Here is a 24,626-nt window from a genome sequence, read left to right as displayed (position 1 = left end):
TCCTTCCCCCCTTTCTTTTTCCCTCTCTTCCTTCCCAGAAACAACCTCTACCTTGAATATGCAATATCTAGTCTATCACATCATGGCAGTGATCCCAAAACCAAAGGAGCCCAAGCTTGCTGCTGCCATCAAGGGCTCAGTGAGTCCTTCCTCTTCAGAGGTCATCCCTGGGAAGTCTGGCTTTGTGTATGCCGCTTCCCAGCTTAAACTTGGACTGGGAAGAATTCAAGAGGGTGAAAAATGTTTGCTGCTGCAGAAAGTCCAGAGCCCATCCCCGTGCCATCCCATTCTCTGGCCATGCACCAGCTGAATGTTACATGAAAAAAATTTTTTTCTTCAGTTTATGGACAGATAGGTGTTCATTGCAACTAAATTATGGTACCTTCTAATAGGAAGGTATTAAGAGTTTAATTGTGTTCACCAAAAGATATGCTAAAGTGCTAGCCCCCCGGTACCTCAGAATGTGACCTTATTTGCAAATAAGGTCATTGCAGATATAGTTAGCTAGGTAGAGATGAGATCATAGTGGAGTAGGGTGGGCCCTAATCCAATAGGACTGGTGTCCTTTTAGGAAGAGGGGAAGACACAGAGATAGACACACAGGGAGAACCCATGAGACAACAGAGGCAGAGTGTAAGTGATGTGTAAGTAAAGAAATGTCTAGGATTGCTGATAACCACCAGAAACTAGAAGAGGCGAGTAAGAATCCTCTCCTAGAGTCATCAGAGGAACCATGGCCCTGCCCACATCTTCATTCAGAATTCTAGCCTCCAGAATTGTGAGAGAATAAATTTATGTTTTCTTAAGCCACCCAGTTTGCGGTACTTTGTTACAGCAGCCCTTGGAAACTAATACAGAAGGCAAATGAAGAGTCAGTTTATCTCAGCTCAATATGTTTAAGAGAGCACCCAGAGACCCATAACATGAGTAAATGGATTATTCCAGAAATGTTGGGGAATTAGGTAGTCTAGTCAACTGAATTTTCTGGTTTGAGCATTAACTAGTTTATTCAGTATTTAATTTATACCAACAGTATCACATGTTTTAAACTTCTGGATTGTCAGTTATAATTACAATGAAACTAAAAAAATCTACATGGCCACCAAATTCCCTGTAGATTCTATAATGTTACCATGTTCTCATTGAGAAACTAAAGAACTTGGGAAAAACTGAAATTGAAAGACTAACATTTAACTGGACCAAATTCCAAGAGTTAGCAGATAATGGGATACAATTAAAATTAAAGCTATATTGTCCTTAATTTACTCTTTCTTTGATAACTCATAAGACACTTTTATTTTGTTTTATTTTTTCAGTGTTAAGTTTTTCATTTTATAGGTTTAACACCTGAAACTGAATACAAAAATTAGCTTAGACACTTCTCTTGGATAATGACACATTCAACTTGGAGAAACGGGGATATGTCAAAGGAGACATTTGTGGTTTTCGGGCTGGGGTGGTGAGGGGTGGTAGCTATTTTGCCATTTCAGGGTATATCCTGAGTGAAAACAACCATTTCTGGTTACTTTAATTAATGACTTTCATAACAAGAGGTACTTAGCTGGAAAACACCATCATTTTTCTTATTAGTATTTCTGTGCTATAAATCCCATATTCTTTCTGGCTTCGTCATCTGCCTTCCCCTTTCCTGGACTTCTTTAGTTTTTAATCATTTATAAAGTTAGAGAATGTTCAGAAAAAAAAAGAACCATCTAGAAGGGACCTTAAATGTTATATCATCAGGTCCCTTTGTTTTACAGGACAAGATACATGAGACTAGAAAAGGTTAAGTAAAAATCTCACCCAAAATGGCCCAGAAAGTTGGGGTATAGGAGATTTCAAGTTCTACTCTGAGCAGATTTCATTTATGCTGTACAGTGTTATCAACTACAGTCACCACATTATACATTAGGTCCTCAGAACTCAGTCATCTTAGACCTGGGAGTTTGTACCCTTTTACCAACCTCTCCCCATTTCACCCACCTCTCAGCCCCTGACAACTACTTTTCTACTGTTTTAATGAGTTAACTCATAAAACACTTTTAGATGTTGTAAATATTAGATATTGCAAGTATATGCTTATTATCAAACTAGTTATAATTGTCCAGTCTTATAGATTAATTCAGTTAACTCATTTTATTTCCTCTTCCTCTCCTTCTCCTCCTTCTTTTTCTGGTGGTCAAACCTAGTTTGGGTTATTTCAATTTTCTGGCTGTTCGGAATATGGTTAGTGAAGGCACATTGCTATACGACCTAAGGCCAGTGGCAAAGCTTTCTGACAACACAATCCATGAGTGATGCTGTGAGAGGAAACAGCAGGGAACCACAGTCATTGGCTCTAGAAGAGAGAACCTGCATAATGATGCATCAGCAGCCTGTGGATTCTCCCAGGCACTCTTAGCTTTTGGCCAATCCCACGTTTGCTCTTGGGTCCTCGGAGAAATTCCAAAGCCAGTAGGTACAAATAAAGGAAAGGTATTGTCTCCTTACAACAGCTAGATAGTACATGAATAATGCAATGCCTAATCTATTCGTCATTTGTGGCATTTAATTGACATAGCTAGAAAGATGATCCAAATAGTTTATTGAATATGATAAAAATACTGAACCTTAGAGTCACCCTGAAGCAAGGATTTACTATGTGTCCATTTTAGGGTACTTCGTGCTTTAAGCAGACTTTGTGTTGATGGGCTATTATTTCATCAAACATCTCCTGAGAGCAAGACTCAAGGAAAACAAAGATGAATGACTCAGAATCTATAGTTAGGCAGGGGACATAAAAAAGTATACGGGTATCTTTAATGTAAGGTAAGACATGAAAAAGTATATTCTAAAGACGCAAAGATAAAGTGTTATGTTAATTAGTCCAGATCCAGATGACTACTTTTAGCCATGGATGTCGGCAGCCATAATAACAATGAATTTTGGATAGGTCTTCTTTTATTAGTTAAATCATTAACTAGTCAATTCATTTTAAAAAACTCAAGTCAAACAATCATTTTTACTGATTTCTATTGACCATAGTTTAGAATTTCTGAGTAAAGAGATACTGTCTTATTCTTTTTTTTTTCATGTTGTGTAGGACAGGCATGGATGATAAATAGTCAATAAATACTCCATGATTTAATTCCTATTGTGATTCTGACTTTAGAGGCTGTGAGTAACTTGATTTTGAAAGCATATGTATTTATTTTTTGATAATGTTTTAAATGAAAAGATAATACAAATTTGGCCATATCTGCCAAACTTATATATGTATTCATTCTTTGCCCCAGCAATTATACCTCTTGACATTGATTCTATAAAGACAAATGTACATGAAAGAAAGGCGTGCGTGCCAGGTTACTCACTGTAGCATTCCTTACAACCTAGTGTATAGGAATAAACGCCTGTTTTACACAGCTACACCCAATCATCTACACATAGTCTAAGGCTGTTTTTGTGCTACCAGGGGGGAGTTGTGTGGTTGCAACAGAGACTATGTGGCCCGCAAAACCTAAAATAGTTAAAATAGTTATTATTTGGCCCTTGAAAAAAAGTATACTGACCCTAGCTCTAAGTGATTCAATGTAACAGAACCTTACATATACTTGCATAGTACATACGAATACAAATACAAAAGTTAAAAAGAAAACCCAAGCCATGAGCTTCACTCTGGAGGATGGATGCATAGGAGGGATGGAGTTCTCTTTTCGTTTGAGAATCCTTCCTCTCAAGGGAGGAAAGACAGAAGGCAGCGTTGCTTCATTATTAATTTATTTGACAAGTATTCATTGGCCGTATACTCTGGGGAAGGTACTCCTGGGACTGTAAGATGCAAAACATGGTTCTTCTTCCTGGGGGCTCACAGTCTAGCAAGGGAGCCAGACGCGTTAAATAATTATAACACGCAATGATGAGTGCTGTAAGAAAAAGAAGAAAAAGATGCCATGGGAGCCACAGCAGCAGCAGGAAATGTGTGAATCTGCCCATGCACTATAATGGAGAAGAGGGTATTTGCAAAAGAGTCATGTTGAAATAGAAGTTGCCAGTGAGACAGGGTTTACTCTTTCTGAATAAATGAATATGGTTAAAGAGCATTTGTTTAATTCAAAACTGCAACAAAATGTTCAGGCCCAAGAATATTACTGTATCTTGTCTTCCAATTTTTCAGGGCTCTAATTTTATGCAGGTAGATCTGTTTTTTGAATTCTGACCTATTTCAAACTTTTACAATGGATCATTTTGATGCTTCATGAGAATAAAACCTGCATCATATTGTCCTAGGTATTTTTCACAGAAGCAAAATTAATTTTCCTTTTTTGGTTTACCATAGGTTTAGCACATAATAGAAGCATAGCAGCCTGTAAGTGTTTAAAACTGAAGAGCGTATTCATCCATGTGAATGGAGGGAGATGAAAAATCACCAGCTTCACTTCCAGCAGGTTGAGTTTTCATTTTCATTTCAGATTAGTTCACACTGCTTGTTTTGGACACTGATATAACTGAGGTTCTTTAGTATTGCTTGCTCAGAGATGGAACAAAATGTGAGACTGTATGACAGAATGGTTGATTCATAAAGCAGAAAGTTCAGGTTCACATTACATTTCTGTAAAGAATTCCTTTTGCTCCTGCAGACCGAATCTTCACCATTTCTATTCTTCTGTATGGACTGAAAGGCTGACCTGCGTGGATTCTATGAATGTGAATCAAGGCTTCTGGTTGGGTTCAGCCAACGGCAAGCCCTGGCAGGTTGCAGGAAGAGAAGAGGGTGCCTAACCTCTCACCCTTACTTGTTCAGCTATTTCCCCCTTTCACACTGAAATACCCATGAGGACAAGATGCTGTCTTGTTTACCACTATATCCCTGGCACCTAGCACAATGCTTGATGTTCACATACTCAATGAATGGTTATTGAACAAATGATTTCGTCCTCATGCAAAGACCTTTTGAACAGCATTTCCTTGATGCAAGCCCTCAGATAACTCTTGGTCAAACTAAGTACCAAATAAACAACATCTTTTCATGACTTACTAAAAAGGTGGTGCCCACAGAAGATGAACTCTTTCCCTCTAATAGAAAGAACAGAGAAAATAGTACACAATAAGTAAGACAAGGTATGTAGTCTTCAGCAACCCCCTAGCATTTCATTCCTCCTTCAGCCAATAGCATCCCTTTTCACCTAGTGATCTCCTGGATTTTTCCTTCTCTTAAGTAAAACACACATTGTGGTGAAATATTGATCAAGTGCTTGATATTTGTTATTCCCAGAGAATTAATGTGCCTAGGGCAGACCTCAACCATCTACAGACTTCCTTGTTTCTTAGTCAGGGTAACTCTAAGGCAAAGTCTGCATTATTTTACGTAATTCAAAGGCATTAGGTCCAGTTGCCCATGGTGGTAATGACTTGATAATACACTTTATTGGCATCCTTCGTTTTTCTTTCTCACTTATCTATTTCACTACAGCTATTTCCTGGGATCATCTCCCAAACTCTTTATACGTGAATTCTTTTTGTTTTGTTTTGTTTTTTTTTTGTTTTAAAGGAGGTTTTCTTTTTTAAATTTTTAAAAGATTTTTTATTAGGGAATCGGGGGGAGGGAACAGCGTTCGGGAATCAGGGAAGGGGAATAGACAAGTTGCTGTCCTTTTGTTCCTCAGTCTAGTTGTGGAGGACGTCGCTTCACTGGCCCATGTTGGTATTGTGATCATTGCACTCTTTCCGGGTGAGGCAGTCGGTTGCCAGCCACTGGACGGCCGCTCAGGGCAGCTCACGCTGGCCGCTGGCCACTCACAGTAGCTCACGGCAGCCCACTTCAACCTCACTGCAGCCTACGCCATCGCCAGCAACTCACAGCAGCCCAGCTCCAGGTCGAGCTGTTGTTCACCATCTTAGCTGTAGAGGGCACAGCATCACTGGCCCATGTGGGATCCGAACGAGGGCCCTGCTGCTTAGAGCTCGTGCTCCCAAACCAACTCTTAACCAACAAGCCACTTGGCCGACCCCATATGTGTGGGTTCTTGATTAGAGGTCGGCTTCTGGGGGACAACCTAAACCAAGACAATATTTTATATGGATTTCCCATATCTCACAGAGACAGGATGTTAGTGTGGATTTAGCTAATTTCTTCCTTTGTGCTTTACATATATCTAAGATTGTAGTGGCAAGGTTATCCACATTAAATTTTCTTTGTTTTACTAATTTTGGAAAATTGGAAGTGAAAAATATTGTCCAAAAATTATAACTATCACAGTATTTAGTTGATATAACAATAACCTCTTCCCTACGATGGCTTTAGGGCACACTCAAAATTAAATATGGTGCTTGCCCCTCAAGGGACTTTTAGGCCAGCAAGTTTTGGACATGTCACCCAATAAAAGCATTGTCCTTAACCAAGAGTCATTTGGTGGGATAGCACACCAATTTAATGATTAATAAAAACATTTGGAGGATGCTTTCCTGCTCTAGTTCATCATGCACCATTCTAAAAGCTTCCCTTTTGGCTGCACAATACAAATGTCCTGGCCCCCTTAATTATAACCTCAGTTTCAAAAATCAACACATTTTTTGACATAAAGATCAACTGAATAAATTGAAAATAAAGGAAAATAATCAATGTTAAGAAAAGCCAGCCCATTCTATGATGATTTTCCACATTTAAAAGAGAAGATTAAATTATCAGAATAGTTAACATTCTAGCATATAGTAAATAAATTTGGCTTTAGGCCATTCAAACTTACCACATGGGGCCTTTTGCTTTGAACAGAAAGCACACAAATGAGGCTTATGACTTGTAAATGAATAAACAGCTTTTGTTGTAGGCATAGACCAGGAAGTAACAGTTTATTTGGCAGTAAGCTTTTGAGAAATCAACTCCTGGGACTGACAGTTGCATTATTCAGTATGAGAAGAATTTTCATGGAGGGCACACACTCATCTATTTTCCTGCATTTAAAAAACTTTCTTCATTAGTGAAACAGCTCACTTACATTTCCTTAGAGAAAAGCCTGCTATGCAAACTTCAAGAGTCAAGAGCCAGACTTGCATTTCAAAATTCTTAAAAACAGGTCCGAATGATGAAGACTAATCACCCTCATTCAATGAACACCAAGACAAACGTGAGGCCAAGAAGAAAGCTGGAGGAGGACCACAAAGAAAATTGAAGGCAAACAAGCTCACCATCACTCGAACTTCCCCACATCATTTACAATATGGCCTTCCCTACCACCTCCTGCCCTTCTTCACATCATCCCAAACTTTCCACCCCAAATACAGATAGATAAGCAGTAGCAATAACACCAAAGACCCAAAACCTCACCCTTGGAAATGCAAGACTTTCAGTGTCCTGTGCATGTCATGAAAAAGGTAGTCATCAAGCCTCCTGTATAAGGGTTGTGCCTGGGAGAACAGGCTCCTGGGGTCTCTTGGGGAAAGGATGGAGCTAACGTGTATGGCAAATGAATATTCTTGAGGGGTATTTTGATGGGTTGATGGGAAAGCTAATTGCAGATAACTAATGGGAGTGGGAAGGAGCTCAGGACTGCCAAGTCCTTGAACATGTGGATTAACACTCAAAATAGGAAGCTTAAGCAAAGTGTAGCCATCCATGATAAAAACAAAAACAATGGGTGACCGGTTAGCTCAGGTGGTTAGAGCGTCATGCTGATAATACCAAGGTTGCCGGTTCGATCCCCGCATAGGCTGCTGTGAGCTGTGCCCCCCTTAAAAGAGTCAACTATGCCATTGTAGCATGAAAGTAATTTGTAACCAATGACCGTGGCTGTTCCCCAATAACATTTTTTTAAAAACCAAAAAACTCTCAAGACTGATGCCAATTGCACACATCAAAAATTCCTCCAAATAGATAAAATTCTAGACTTAAAAAAAGAAGCAATAGAAGAAATTATGAATGAACTCCTTTAAAACTTAAGAGTGATGAAAGCCTTTTTAGTTATGACTCAAAATCCAGAAACCACAAAAGAAGAGATTAGCTTACTTATTAGGTTACATTAAAAAAACAAACTTTGCACAGCTAAAAGTACAATAAGAAAAGGCACAAGACAAATGAGAAACTGGGAAAAGATTTTGTAACGTTTGAAACAAAATAAAGGTTAATATCTTTCTTAAAATCTATATGTAAAAAGGCCAAGAATAAAATAGAAAAATGAGCAATATAGAAAAATAAATGTAAGTAGGGTTTTAAACATCTAAAAAGATGACCAAGGTCACCAATAATAGCAGAAATACAAATTAAAATACATTGAAGAACCATTTCTATTTCAAAGTTTGACAGCATACTCTATAGGCAAGGCTGAGAGGAAACAACCACTCATAAAACACTGCTGGTGGGGAGGCAAACTATAACTTCTATGGAAGGCAGTTTATAATGTCTAATGAAATTACAGATGCAATCATTCTGTGACCCAGAAACCTCTTTTCTAGGAATTTGCCTAAAAGATACTCTTGCACATTTATGAAATGACAGGTACACAAGGTTATTGAGTGCAATATTATTTGTAATAGCACAAGATTGGAAACAACCCAAACATGCATGACATAAGACTAGTTAAAACTATTCATGTTCATACCATGGAGTTCTATGCAGCCATAAAAATGGTCTGAAAAAGGTACTGATATGGTGTGGCCTCTGGGCTATTTTGTACAGTGACAAAGTGCAAGATGCAGAACTGTGTATGCAGTAAGCTATATTTTGAAAAATAAAGGGGCAAGGGATGAGAATACACCTACATATTTTCTTCCATTTGCAGGATGAAATGCTGGAAGAATAAATAAACAACTTATTAAAATGGCTGCCAGAAGGGAGTGGGAGGTGGAAGGGAAGAAAAAGGTTAACTTACTTTAGTTAACCTTTCACATAGTTAATATTTTGAAACATGTCAATGCCCTACATATTCAAAAAAGAAAATTCAGAATGTCAACAAATGACTAACTTGAAAATAAAAGGAAATAAAGGCTCTAACTCAGCATCAAATTGATAACATGGCCACATAAAGAGAAAATATATTTCCAGAGACTATAGAACACAGAACTTTGTGCATCCTCAGTGTCGTTCCCTGTAATGTTAGCGAAGGCAGGGAGAGCACTGAAAAAGGGACCTGTCACTAACTGGATGAGAATATTTTAAGAGAGACGGATCCTGTTATTTGTGGGGGCTGAAGCAAAAGTGCAAAGGACCTACATACCATATGTCTAAGTCAAGGCTGATAAAATACGGCTTTAGATTTGGACCATTGATAATGGAACCCATACTAATAGGCAGCAGCTTGGTTCTAAAGAGGAGAAATGTACAACTGTCTGTGATAACAAGGTTTATGCTTTCAATGTGCCAACATTTGGGTTATTTTAATTAGCACCACTATCTATCCTGGTCATTAGTTCACCGTATTGGTAGTGTGTGAGCTGCCATACATACATGCAAGTAAATACAAGAAGATTCTCTCTTTTTTATTGAAAGTATCCCTGATATAGATGGTCTTACCTACTAAACAAATGACTCTTATTTTCCTTGGTGTTATCCAGTCCTTCCCAGGTTGCATTTGAGGGATAATGTCTGGTGAAGCATGTGTATAAGCATATGTCTACTTACATAGTAGCATAGAGTAGTGCTATTCAAAGTGTGGTCTCACAGCAATTCATGGACTGATGCTGGCCTACAAATTGAAGTTCACACTCCCAACAAATAGAAAAATTGGAAGCAAGAGTCTTCAAAACATTGAAAAAGCTACAACATGGATGAACTTTGAAAACACGTTAAATGAAATAAGCCAGATACCAAAGGACAAATGTTACATAATTCCATTTATATGAGGTACCTAAAATAGGCAATTTCATAAAGACAGAAAGCAGAATGGTGGTTCTCATAGGCCAAGGAGACGGAGTAATGGAAGTTAGTGTTCAAAGGGTACAGAGTTTCTGTTAAGGAACATGAAGAAGTTCTGGATATGGATAGTGATGATAGTTGCACCACGGTGCAAATGTACTTAATGCTGGTGAATTGTACACTTAAAAATGATCAAAGTGGTAAATTTTATGTTATATATATTTTACCACAATGTAAAGTATTTTAGAAAGCAGATTACAGAATAATTTTATGTTTATTGAATCTAGTAATAAAAACAATCAGGTCTTGTATCTTACATGTCTGTAGGGTTTTTCCCTATGTGTTCTAGGGATTCATTTTTATTGGATTTGTACAAAAGTATTGGTACACAGCAGATTAAACTTAAAAGAAAAAAAGCACACCTGATCTTTTAGCACAGATACTTAGTGATGTGCTGTGCTATGGATTGAATTGTGTCTCCCCCAAATTCATATGTTGAATCCGTAACCTAACCCCTAGTGCAGCTGTTTGGATTAAGAAGTCATTAGGGTTAAATGAGGTCATAAGGGTGGTGCCCTGATCTAATAGGATTAGTGTCCTTATGAGAGAAGACACCGGAGAGCTGGCTCTCTCTCTCTCTCTCCCTCTCTCCTTCTACCATGTGAACACACAGAGAGAAGGCAGCCATCCACAAGCCAAGAAGAGGGTCCTCACCTGAAACTGAATTGACTGGCACCTTGATCTTGGACTTTCCAGCCTCTAGAGCTGTAAGAAAATAAATTTCTGTTGTTTAAGCCCCCCAGTTTGTGGTATTTTGTTACTGCAGCACAAGCTGATTAATACACACAGGCTTAGAGGACCAGTGTGAAATCACTGCTGTTGATATGTCATCTGCCTTCAACTTAAGAAAGCCATGATGGGGCCAGCCGAATGGCGCATTGGTTAAGAGCAGGCTTGGGACGCCAGAAGGCCCCGGTTCGGATCCAACATATGAGGGCCAGTGACACTGCCCTCTACAGCTAAGATGCTGAACAACAGCTCAACCTGGAGCTGGGCTGCCGTGAGTCACCGGCGACGGCGTAGACTGCAGCCCCTGCTGCAGTGGGTTGCCATGGGCCACCGTGTGTGGCCAGCAGCCACAGTGAGCGGCCGTCCAGAAGCCGGCGACTGATCTGCCTTGCCCGGGAAGAGCGCAATGATGGTGCTAACTTGGGCCAGTGAAGCAACATCCTCCACAACTAGACTGAAGAACAAAACGACAGCAACTTGTCTGTTCCCATCCCCCAATTCCCCAATAAAAATCTTAAAAAAAAAAAAGAAAGCCATGATGGAGATTGTGTGTGGAAGAATAAAAGAGCAACTCAGTTCTGCAAGACTGAAGAAAAAAGAAGTGTCTCTGAAATGTTTTGATGACATCCTGGGTCTTAACTTTGGCTTTCAGGGGAGAAATATATTCGGATATATTACAAATATTCACAATATTTTAAATAGGGAGAAGTGTGCTGTTGAATAATAATGTCAATGCTAACTATAAATCCTAGTCTTTTGGAAGGCTTGTGACCCTCACTTGAACCAGTGTTCATAGAGGTTGAAATAGTACACTTTTATTTAGTCTGAATGGAAAACAAAATTATTATTGAAAAATTGGCTGCAATTCTAGGATGAGACATATGCTATTATCTATCACAAAGAAAGAGAAGAACCACTTCTATTTTGATCAAAAGACTCAGTGCAGTAAGACGTGATTTAATCTAATTCTATAGTTTGTGTGTTTGATACAAAATTGAATGTGGAAGCTTCTTCTTTTGGAGTCATTTTTTTTTCCATGCAGGAGTTGAACAGGCAACCTTGCTGTTAAGAGCACACACTCTATTCACTGAGCCATCCGGGCAGTAGCTCGCTTAAGGTGCCAAGTTCAGTCCCAGCCGTGGAACGAACAGGGAATCTTGTCATTAGGAGCACGTGCTCTCGTCAGCTGAGTCATCCTGCCACCTGTTGGCAGGTCAGCCGCAGCTCAATTTGGGCGCAGCTCAGGCAAAACTCACTGGCCCATGTGGGAATCGAACCAGCGACCCTGTTGCTTGGAGTCATTTTTATAATGACATGTTCAAACTCTAGAGAAGTGAGACCCTGATGGCCCAGGGAAATGAAAACGTGTAGTCCTTTTTCTTTGAGGGTGCCATGAGAATATGCTTCCTGAGTTGGTCCAAGGTTTGGAGCTTTGTTGATCAGTTTCTCCTTCTAGCCTGATCTTCCCTGTGGCCTGTCACAAGCATTCATAAGACACTTTCTAGGATCAGGGGTAGAGTCTGCAGACAGGAGATAGAGTAATCATTTCACCATCGAATAGCATTCCATTATATATATATATATATATATATATATATATATATATATGATTTATGTATCCAATGTACCATTGATGGATATCTGGATTAATTCCTTTATTTATTGTTAATACAAATGTGATTCTATTTATATGATCATAAATGTCTCCTAGAACACATGTACAAGAGTTTTTCAGGATATATTTCCAGAAAAAAAAAATTGGTAATGATATATATATGCATGTTTATTTTTAGCAAAAAGTGCCAAAGAATCTTCTAAAGTGGATAGTTGAATGATTATTAATTCTTTTTTTACATTTATTTATTTGTTTATTTTAAGATTTTTATTAAAATATAGCTAACATACAATATTATATTAGTTTCGGGTGTACACAACAGTTATTCAACATTTATATTCCTAAAAAAAAATCCTTTAAACATTTCTTGTAATACTAGTTTGGTGTTGGACTCCTTTAGCTTTTTCTTGTCTGGGAAGCTCTTTATCTGTCCTTCAATTTTAAATGATAGCCTTGCTGGGTGGAGTAATCTTGGTTGTAGGCCTTTTCTTTTCTTTTCTTTTTTAATTTATTTTTTTTATTGTTAGTTTCAGGTGTACAGAACAATACAATAGTTACCCTTTTCACTCTCACCAGGTAACAACCCCCCTCCCCCCATCTATTGCTCTCCCACCCCCAATATCATGCTTATCTATTACAATGCCATTGAATCCGTTCCCGCTCTCTACTCCATGTCCCAAGACTATATGTATATATATAATTATAGTTGACATACAGTATTATTCAACATCAGTTTCAGAAATACAATGCGGTGGTCAGGCCTCTACATCGACTATGAAGTGGACTCCCCAAAAGGACTCCCCAAATGGGTCCATCTTGTAGGCCTTTGCTTTTCGTCACTTGGAATATTTCCTGCCAATCCCTTTTGACCTGCAAAGTTTCTGTTGAGAAATCAGCTGACACTCATATGGGAGCTCCCTTGTAGGTAACTAACTGCTTTTCTCGCGCTGCTTTTAAGATTTTTTTTCTTTGTCTTTAACCTTTGGTATTTTATTTATGATGTGTCTTGGTGTGGGCCTCTCTGGGTTCACCTTGTGTGGGACTCTGCATTTCCTGGGCTTGTATAATTTTTCCTTTGCCAGGTTAGGGAAGTTTTCTGTCATTATTTCTTCAAATAGGTTTTCAATTCATTGTTGTCTCTCTTCTCCTTCTAATACTTTTATGATGCGAATGTTGGTATGCTTGATGTTGTCCCAAAGGTCCCTTACACTATCCTCCTTTCTTTGGATTCTTTTTTATTTTTCCTGTTTTGATTGGGCATTTTCTGCTACCTTATCTTCTAAATCACTATTCAATCCTCTGCTTCATCTAATCTACTGTTCATTCCCTCTAATGTATTCTTCATTTCAGTTATTGAGTTCTTTATTTCTGACTGGTTCTTTTTTGTGTTCTATCTCTATTTTTTATGTTTCCCATTGCTTTGTTGAAGTTCTCCTTGAGATAATTGAGCATCCTTCTAACAGGTGTTTGGAATTCTGCATCTGATAGGTTACTTGTCTCCATTTTGTTTAGTTCTTTTTCTGGAGCTTTGTTCTGTTCTTTAATTTGGGAAATTGTTTTTGTCTCCCCATTTTGGCTGCCTCCCTGTGTTTGTGTCTATGTATTAGGTAGGGCTGCTATGCCTCCCAGTCTTAGCAGAGTGGCCTTATGTAGTAGGTGTCCTGCGGGACCCAGTGGTACAGTCTCCCAGGTCACCAGAGCTGGGTGTTCCCGGTGTGTCCCTTGTGTGGGTTGTGTGTGCCCTCCTGTTGTAATTGAGACTTGATTGCTGTTTGCACATCAATAGGAGGGATTGACCCTCAGGCTGATTGGTTATGAGGACTGGGACTGGCTGTGACTACAGTGGAGGAGCTGTTATGTAGGGGCTGACCCTACAGAGCAGGGTTATCTATAGTGGGTCTCTGATCCCTGCCTAATCTGCCCTTTGGGTTTGTCGTACTTGGAGGTGGCCAGGTGATGCTCTGGCTCAGTCTGAAGCTGGCCATTGGGCCTGCTAGCTCCGGGGACTCCTGGGAGGGTAATCACTGCAGGCCAAGTTCAACTGCAGTCTGTGCCATGCCTGGGGCTACCTGGCATGAGCCACAAAGCAATCCAGAGATGGCCATTGCCCATGCTGGGCTTGTCGGTGCCTTGAGAGGCCAAGCTGCGAACCAAGGCCGGCTGTCGCTAATGCTGGGCTTAGGGCTGCTCAGCCAGAGATATGGGACATGCCAAAGCCAGATGTTGGTTGTTTGGGTTTTGCAAACCTTTGAGAGATTTTAGGAAAGTCTACAGCATGAGCCAAAGCAGGCCATTTATACAGAAAAGTCACTGGAAGTGGCTTGGGTGTGCTGGAATGTTGGGTAAGGCATGGTCTCACGAATCACTAGGGCAGGGTAGATGAAAGGTGATTGCCAGTATGATGGAGACTCACATGTCATCTACCTGCGTTTGCATGCTGGGAAGGAGGAGGGCTCAACAAAGAAACAATGGCACCGGCCAGCCCCTCCATCCAGGAGAAAGCTGCCCCTCCAGCCCTCACCCTGCAGCTAGACAATTCCCCGTATGTTCCTAGTGCCTTTTGAGCTGCTGCCCCAGTGCTGGAGCTTAGAGCCAGTGAGTCTGTCAGCAAGTAAGTCTGTGCACAGTCCCTTTAAGAGGAATGCCTGAGAGTGCAGCTGGCTTCCATCTCACTCAGCCACAATCTCTGCTGGTTTTCACAGCCAGAAGTTGTGGGGACTTCTCTTCCAGGTACTGAAACCCTGGGCTGGGAAAGGGCTAGGACCCCTCACTCTTCAGGGGAGGGACCTCCACAGCTGAGATATCCTTCCCTATTTTTAATGGTCACAGGCAGGTGTGGGACCAGCCTGTTCCACACCTCTGCCCTTCCTGCCAGTCTCGAGGTGGTTTCTGCTGTATGTCTGCGGTTGTAAGGCTTTGGTTCAGCTAGACTACAGGTGATTCTCAGTAACGGTTGTTCTGTGGTTTAGTTGTGATTGATGTGGTCTTGTTTGCCTTACCGTCCTGTGCTGGCTAAGGACCTCCAGTACAATGTTAAAGAAGTGGTAATGAGGGACTTTCTTGTTTCTGATAGCAAAAAATTTACTTGCAACATTTTTCCATAAGTGTGTTTGCTGTAAGTTTATTTTTTATAGAGACCTATCATCAGGACAAAGTAGGTTTTTTCTATTCTTTGTTTGCTAAATATTTATTTTCTTATTTTTATAAACCATAGCTTTATAATTTTTGTATGTATAATACATACTTAATACCAACAATTTAAACCATACAGGATAAAACAAAGAATAGTTTTTAAAAATCACTTTAGTCCCTAACACCAAGGTAACTCTACTAACATTTTTTTCATATTTTACTTTTTAGTATGAAAAATCTTAAACATACAGAAAAGTAGAGATAATAGCATAATGAACAATGATATACTAATCATTTGATTTGACTGGAATTCTGACATGTTAGTTTCATCTGTTTTTTTAATTCTGAAGTAATTTAAAGTAAATTTAAGATATTATGATATTTCACACTTTTAAAATGTTTATTTTGTTATCCAGCTCTTAAAAATAATGATATTTCCTGTAAGTCACAATACTATAATCGCTTTTAGCAAAATTAACAAAATGTCTTTAATGTAATCCAAAAAGTCTCAACAGGTGAAAATTTTTTTCTTGGAGGCATGTGTAAAAGAAATCTTACTCTTTTTATATGTAAAGCACAGATATAGATATAGTACATAAATAGATATATAGTATATCTGTGGTATAAAAATTTCTTTTTGGAGATAGTTAGGAAAAAATGTCTAAAAAATTTCCTTGTAGGGGGTGACAATGAAAAAATGGTTGAGAAGCACTGATAAAATACATACTCTCCATTCAAATTTCCTCAGTTTCCCCCAAAGGATCTTTCAGATGATATTTATGTATGCCAGATACAACTCCTTACTAAGGCATATGTATTGCAAATATTTTCTTTTGTATATCTTGCTTTTGCTTTTTATTTTTCTAATGGTATGTTTTAGATAAAAAATTAATTTTGATGAAGTCCAATTTATCAACTTTTTATTATTATGGTTTATTCTTTTTGTATCCTATTTAAGAAGCATTTGCTTACCTGGATCTGACAAATATTTCCTCCTATGTTTTCTTCTAAATGTATTATATTTTTAGCTTTTACATTTAGGCATACAACCAATTTTGAGTTAATTTTTGTGTATTATGTGAGGTAACGGTCAAGGTTTATGTTTCTCAGTTGGGTATCCAATTGTTCTAGTATCATCTGTTGAAAAGACTTTCTTTTTCTCTCTTGAATCGGCTTGGCACCTTTGCTGGAAGTCAATTGACAGATATATGTGAGCCAATACCTGTATTCTCTATTTTGTTCCATTGATCCATGTGTCTATCCTTATGTAAATATCACACTGTTTTGACTACTGCAACTTTACAGCAGGTTTTGAAATTAAGAAGTGTGAGTCCTCTAATTTTATTTTCAAAATTGTTTTGGCTATTATAAATCTAATGCATATCCTTATAAACTTTAGAATCAACTTAATTTCTGCAAGAAATATTGCTGAGATTTTGATTAGTATTATATTGAATTTATAGATTTATTTGGTGGAAAATTGAGATCTTAGTAATATTGAGTCTTCCATATACCATACATGGTATATGTTGTACTTTGATTTTGTTTTTGGTAAAACAAACAAACAAACCCTAGTATATTTTCCTTCAATTTGTGGCAAAGATGTGCATATTATATGAGTCTAATCTGGTTGTGAAAATTCTGGGGTACTTCTCCTTGAGGGCCAACAAAGTACCAGTGCTTGACATTTTCTTCCATTGTCTACTCCAAATCATTATGTTAGCAGCTTGGAACCAAGAAAGGATCAGAGGTAAGGATTTATACTTATACTGTATGTTGGCTCAGATTTCCTTTCAATAAACTTTGGATATTTGATTAAAATAATTTTGTGTCATAAAGAAGCCTCTTAGCACTAACCTTACCCAGAACTATTCATTCTGCCCTTTATAAAAAATACCTAATTTTAGTGAAGCAGGTGGTAAGAAATGTGCAGTGTCTCTCTGTCTATGGTTATGTTGTTTGAGTAGGGATGGCATATTCTAGTTGAAAACTGAGGTGTATAGAAAATACTCCTTTTTTTTCTGACAGCTTTATTCCTATTATGAACATCATATCTGTTTGGTGATAGAAAATGGAATCTCAGTTACTTTGGAGGTCCTCACTTTTCTCATTGAGGTTGTGTCTTATTTTAGTGGGGGAGGGGGACTGCAAGGTGGTAGAGACTCTGATGGGAAAAGGGAATATGGTCCTCCGTGTTACCTTCTATTCCTGCTGGCCTCTGCTGAGATATGCTTGTGTTCCTTGGTCTTCAGTCATTGGTCTATGTAGGCTACTGCATGCAGGATGCCCCATCTCTACTTCATAGACTCTACTTAGCTCGCAGTGGCATGTCTCAATTACTCTTAGTTGCAAAGAGACTGTTCTATTGTTCCTTGAAGCACCTGCCAAGACATGCCAGATAGTGATTTTTACTCTGGAGTTTTGCCATTTTACAAGGCTCTACCTGGAAGAGCAGGGCAAGGTTCACGTTTCCTCTCAGATTCCCCAAACCTGAATTGCGGTTTCTATTTTCCCCTTCCCTCCAATTGTCCCTCAGGGAGGGACAGGCATAGGACTTAGAGACTTTCCCACTTTCAGAGAACACATCCATCCCCAAACCATAAACTGTATTTGCTTCCCTACTGATTCTTTCTTTATTCACGTTCCAAGAAATCTTTTAAAAAAGACAAACAGATTTTTTTCATTGAAGTATAATTTACATACATTGAAATGCACAGATCATAAGTATACAGTTCAATAAAATTTAGCCAATGTTTACAATTGTGTAACTCACACCTATATTAAGATAGAGAACATTTCCATGACCCCCAGAAAGTTCCCTCGTGCCCCTTTCCAGTCAACTCCCAACCCCAACCACTTTTCTGGTTTTTATCAGTATATATTAGATTTAGTCTGACTTGGAACTTCATGTCAGTGGAATTGTTTAGTATATATTCTTGTATCTGGCTTTTTTTTTTCACTCAACATCAAGTCTTTGAGATCCCAGGAGTATTTTCAGTTTCACTCTTAAATCATCATGCCTTATCTACTTTTTGAGCCCTTTAAAACCTAGGACTCTATAGCCACAAAGCTGAAATTTTGAAATTCAGAAGCTTTTTCTATGCTCTTTAGCTATAGCATCTCTTCTGTTGGACCGAACTCCATCTATTTAAGCAGGGGAAGGTCAAGAAGTACCAAGAAATGTGGACAGAATTTGCCAATAGCTCTGAGAATTATTCTATCACAGAGTCAAGAACAGAGTCAGGATTTCAACCCAGGGCTCTGTGACCCTGGAACATTTGCTCTTAACACCCCCCTCAACACCCCCCCCCTCAGTGTTCCTGGAAGATTGGCTGCTGACAAGAAAAAGGCAAACGGGGAGTTATTTTGAAATATGAGTGTCTGTTCAATAGGGACAAGTGGCGATAAAACATTCCAGAGCAAAGCCTTAGGCAGATAAGCTAGCATCAGCACAACTCAATGAGCACTAAACAACAAAACATGTAAGATTTAGTAGTGAAGGTTCTCACTGGTGAGATTAAGCCTTCTGAAAAGTGTCCTCCGTTAAAATTAAACAGTTGAATTTAGAAAAAGCGTGGCAGAAAAAAATAAGTGCTTTTCCCTGTTCAGTGCCTTTTCCTTCATGGTTTGTAGGATTAGTTGAGTTGGGTTCTGCCACTAACTAGCTGTGTAGCTTTGGGCAAGTTTCGTTACTTTTCTGAGCTTCAGTTCCTGCAGTGCTAAAATGAGAAGATTACAGTAAATGGTCATTGCACTTCCTTCTAACTCCAAATGACAATAAACTAACATTTGTAGTGCCCAGTAAATGAGCAAATCAGTGTTTGTATAACCCAAAGATCCTTGCCAAAGACGCAAGATATACTAGCTGGGTGAACCACATGGAGGGTTACTATTGTGTTTTCTGTTTCCACAAGGAATAGCGTATTTCCTCTTTGGATCTACCATTTGAACATGAAATGAGAAGAGATGAAAATGGCTTCAACATGCTTTTATGTTTTTATTAGGTTGTATTAGCGATGTAGAGAAATAAATAGAGTTATGGTCTTCTTGTCTGGAAACACAATACTGTGACTTTTAAAATAAATTCAATTTTGTTGACAGCAAAAAAAATAATGGTGGTTTGCAGTGTCATGAAATGGCCCAATTCTTCCAAAGGACATCGTGCACACTAGCTTAATTTTGAGAATGAGAATTCTCATGCTGTATTTTAGAACATTTCACATATAACATATTATTATATTACAATAAATCTTTTTTTAAAAAGATTTTTATTGGGGAATTGGGAACAGCGCTGGAGAATTGGGGGGAGGGGAACAGACAAGTTGCTGTCCTTTTGTTCTTTAGTCTAGTTGTGGAGAACATCGCTTCACTGGCCCATGTTGGCGTTATCATTGCGCTCTTCCAGCGCTAGGCAGATCAGTCGCCGACTTCTGCATGGCCGCTCACACTGGCTGCTGGCTACACACGGTAGCCCATGGCAACCCACTGCCACAGGGGCTGCAGCCTACACCATTGCCGGCGACTCACAGCAGCCCAGCTCCAAGTTGAGCTGTTGTTCAGCATCTTAGCTGTAGAGGGCAGTGTCACTGGCCCTCATATGTGGGATCCGAACCGGGGCCCTCTGGCATCCCAAGCCAGCTCTTAAGCATCGCGCTACTCGGCCGGCCCTATTACAATAAATCTTAAAGGTAAGGTTGGTGTCCCCAGAGAAGTTAAGTAACTCATCCAAGGTCAGAAAACTAATTAGTGGAAAGTTTCAACTATTACACGTGGGAGTTTACTTGGATATCATTTCAAGATTCATTTTTATATGCCTTACTGCTTCTGAATTTAGCTTATAATTTTTTGTCTGTTTTGTTTGTTCAATCATAATATTTTGTTTGACAGAAGTGTTTGTTCTACTGTTAATTTTTTTGGGAAAACTGTCAAAGTTTAAAAATCTTCTATAAAAAGAATTATGGCCAAGGAACAGACATGGTTTTGCTTTATAGAGTCTCAAGAAAAAAAAATGTCTGAATCAGTTTATGCTGAAATCCTACCTTTGGCATCCTGAAGGACATGAATAATAGATGGCCATATTTAAATTTAATGACTCCCTGAGATTCTGTAGGGATGTGGGAAGGAAATGTATTCAGATAGCCTCTAAATTTTCTGGATTTTCATCCAGGCCATTACTTTGCCGCCTGTTCTATGCATTTTCATGATACTCTCCATTTGTGAAAAGGTTTTCTTCAGAGAAGGGTTTCCGAAGGACAGTGATGGCGAGACCCAGAGCATGCTGGACTCTCCATAAGAAAAAGCTCTCTATCTGTGCCTTTTGTTCTTACACTCAAGGGCAGCTCTGAGCAGACCCCCTTCACTCCCGGAGGTCTGTTCTCAGCTCTTGTCAGTAGGAACAATCCTCAGCTTCCAAAACAAAGGCCAATTCAGGGACACCTGTCTCAACCACCTCCTCTCCTTACCGTATGCCAACAGGTAAGCCTTCTCTGGAGTAACATAAAAACCAGCCCAGAGCAACTCATCTAAAATAGTTTACAATAATAAAATAGCACCCAAAGAGCCTTATGGGAAACATCTGAAGTTCCAAGACAGATGTTATCCTAGGCCTGTGTGCATAACTTTGGAGAAAACTGGGCTGCTTATTTAAATAAAGTAGGGCCAACTCTTTTGCATTTGGGAGTGCAGGCCTCCTAAAGAGACAGATCAGCAGAACAACTTGGGGTTCTGGTCCAGACAAGTTAAGATTTTCCAACATTGTAATTGTTCTTATTACAGCTCCTTGAGGTGTGGACCAGAGTGTAACTTCTCAACATCCAACAAAAGGCACTGACAAGTCAATACAGAAGAGAGAGAAAACCGTGGTTTGATATGGCTGGAGGAAAATTCCTTACAGTTTATTTCAAAACCAATACCTAAAGGATTTTATGAGATTAAAAATTTTCCATGAAGTATTACTTTGGGGTCTCTGTTTGTTATAGTTTTGGTATAATACAAAATAAATGCTTTCAGCTCTGATTTGCCTGGGGAAATGGTGAATTGACAGTGAGAGGGAACATCGATATTTATTAGCCATTTGCTATCATAGAAGAAGCATTGGATTTAGAAATTAGAAGGGCTGGATTTGTTACAATTATGTGACCTTGGATAAGTCACTCCAGTGGATCTCAGACTTTAGTGGTTCTTAAATAATCACACAGAGAGCTTGTTAAAACACAGATTCCTGGATCCCATCCCTAGAGATTCTGATTCACTAGGTCTGGGGTGGGACCTGAGAATCTGCATTTCTAACAAGCTCCCAGGTGATGCTGATGCGGCTGGTCTAGGGGCCACACTTTGAGGAGCAAGTAAGTCTTAGACTAGACGCTTCTTATTTTCAGGAGGAGTCTCCTATGTTAGATGAATGCTCAGGTCTCTTCTGGCCCCATAAAATTTCCTGAGGTTTGATTTTGTTCTACTTGCCCTGCTGAAAGTGTCTGTAATTTTTCTTTCTAATGGAGATAGCTAATGGTAGGGCATAAATTAAAGCACTGAGGGAGCAGCTGTCTTAGGGAAAATTGGTTGCTGTAAAGGTATTAGCCATTAGCAACAGGTGCCTACTTAAAGGTTTTACATTCAATTTTATGTTTGAGTCTCCTAAGAGAAATGAAAAAATTTCTCTGGGAGGCTTGAGTTTGAGTCTTAACTCTGCCACTTACTTGCCCCATGACCTTAACCTTTCTTATTTTCCTCATCTGTAAAATGGAGAAACCATTTCTATGTCCTTCCTATATTGGTGGCTCCTGGGATATGCACATGCAGGAACTGTGTAGGTTGCAAGGAGCCATGGAAGAGTGAGGAATGGCCGTGTGCAAAACATAGTAACTAGGGATCGCGATATGGAGGCACTGAGCCAGCTTCGGAATGATTCATCAGAGGCCACGTGGCCTCCTGACACCAGTCCGCAAGCAGCAGAGGTCATTGTTCCAGCTCTGTGCCTTCGTTTGTCCACAGGAATGCCTGTTACACACGTTGTCATGCCTGGCACTGAAAGGAGAAATTGGAAGTTGATAATTGTATGAGTCAGGGAAGCAGAACCACTGTGAATATTCTGGAAAAAGAAATGTATTAGAAGAATTAGATCTTGGCAGTGGGAGGGGAGAAGCGCTGCGGAAGCAAACGTTGGACAATGGGAGCGGGGACTTCCGGGTCAGGGGAAGGTCACTAACAAGCCCAGCATCAGTGAAAGCGGCAGAGCTTCAAAGGAAACCCTGGGGCTTGGCACATCTAGGGGCTGTCATTGGACCAGAAAGGGGAGCTAGCTGGTAGAGTTGTTCCTGGAAGCTGTTGGCTCTTTGTGTGTGTGTGTGTGTGTGTGTGTGTGTGTGTGTGTGTGTGTGTGACCACTGCTTCTGTACGTTGCAGAGAAGCATATGATGGTGGGCCTGAGATGGCTGTTGGTTAACAGTGACTGGAGAGCTGGACATGGGGGCGGGGAGCGTGGGGACCAGCCGGAGCTTGCTGACACCTCTGCATTTATGTCTCACCACCTCTAACTAGTTGTGGCCTCAGAACACAATGAAAGCTGCTTCCTTCCACCTCCCAAATCTTGTACAAGCTCACCATGGGCCTACTCTAACTCAGAGCCACACAGGAAAGGAGATTCTGAAAAATTTAATTCCCCATATGAAAAGTTGATGATAGAACAATCCAGCACGATATCTGATAGCATTTCTGAAGCCTAATGACTGAATAAGAAGATATGTCCTGGGGCAGCCGGTTAGCTCAGTTGGTTGGAGTGCAGTGCTCATAAAACCAAGGTTGCTGGTTTGATCCCCACATGGGCCACTGAGTTGCGCCATCCACAACTAGACTGAAACAACTGCTTGACTTGGAGCTGATGGGTCCTGGAAAAACACAGTTTCCCAATAAAATTTCTTTTAAAAAAAGAGTATGTATAAGGTCTTATTTGTATGGGTGACACACACATACCATCACAAAATATAAGCACTCTCCAGATGTAACCAACAGAAGGTCCTCATTATTTGTGGATTCCTTATTTTCAAATTCACCTACTTGCTAAACTTATTTATAAACCCAAAATCAATACTCCCAGCATTTTCTGTCATTCTTAGACATGCACAGAGAAGCAAAACATCTGTCACCTGACCCACATGTTTCCAGCTGAGGTCGATAAAGGTGACACTCTGCCTTCTTGTTTCAGCTCTCATAATGTAAATAAGTGTCCTTTCTGTGGTCTTAGTACCACAGTTTTCACATTTTTGTGCTCTGCGTCAGCAATTTTCCTGTTGAAAATGACCTCCACATGTAGTGCTGAAGTGTTGTCTAATGTTCCTAAGTGCAGGAGGGATGCCATGTGTCATAAGGAGAAAATACGTGTGTTGGGTAAGCTTTGTTCAGGCGTGAGTTATGTGCTGTTGACCATGAATTCAATGCTAACGAACCAACAATATATACTAAACAAGGTGTCTTTCAACAGAAATACACATCAAACAAGGTTAAATATTGATCGGTTGATGAAAATGTTGCGACTAGGGGCTCTCAGGAGCCTAACTGTATTTCCTCTAGGGGTGATGGTTCAGTATTCACTGATACGGTATTTCAGCATTCATAGTGACTTTACAGGCCATAAGTACTGCGAATAACAACAATGAGCTGTATCCTAAAAGGAAGGATAAATTACTTTCTGTCTCTCAGAAAAGGCTAGATATAATGAGGAAAGGCAGATCTCAATCTGTCACCATTTGGTCGATGCCTGAAATTATATTCTTAGTTTAGTGCTTTGCTAGCCCATTGCAATATAATTGCAATTTAGTGGGTAATTGCCCTTTAAACCTTATCAGCCAATTATACTTTAGTATGAATGAACCTCTGTAATTTTCCTGAGATCAGTTATTATAGAAATTGATGTGGAGGAAGTGAGTTTGAACTGGGGCAGTTAAAGAAGGTGGAGAGAAGATTCCACATAAATGGGGAGCAGTTGAAGAAAAAGAAACTGGGTATCCACAGACAAGGTTGTTTTTGTTTTAAAATGTCGTATCTTAGCTTTATTGGTGAATATTTTATTCTCCCCTATCTATCAACAGACTGTGAACTCCTTATAAAGCAGGTATGGGGGTCTGCCGAGTGGCGCGATGGTTAAGAGCTCGCTTGGGATGCCAGAGGGCCCCGGTTCGGATCCCACATATGAGGGCCAGTGACACTGCCCTCTACAGCTAAGATGCTGAACGGCAGCTCAACCTGGAGCTGGGCTGCTGTGGGTCGCCGGCG

The sequence above is a fragment of the Hipposideros armiger genome, unplaced genomic scaffold (genome assembly GCF_001890085.2).
Source record: "Hipposideros armiger isolate ML-2016 unplaced genomic scaffold, ASM189008v1 scaffold_13, whole genome shotgun sequence".
Classification (NCBI taxonomy): Eukaryota; Metazoa; Chordata; class Mammalia; order Chiroptera; family Hipposideridae; genus Hipposideros; species Hipposideros armiger.
The sequence above is the reverse complement of the archived record's forward strand: the minus strand, read 5'-3'. Positions refer to the sequence as shown.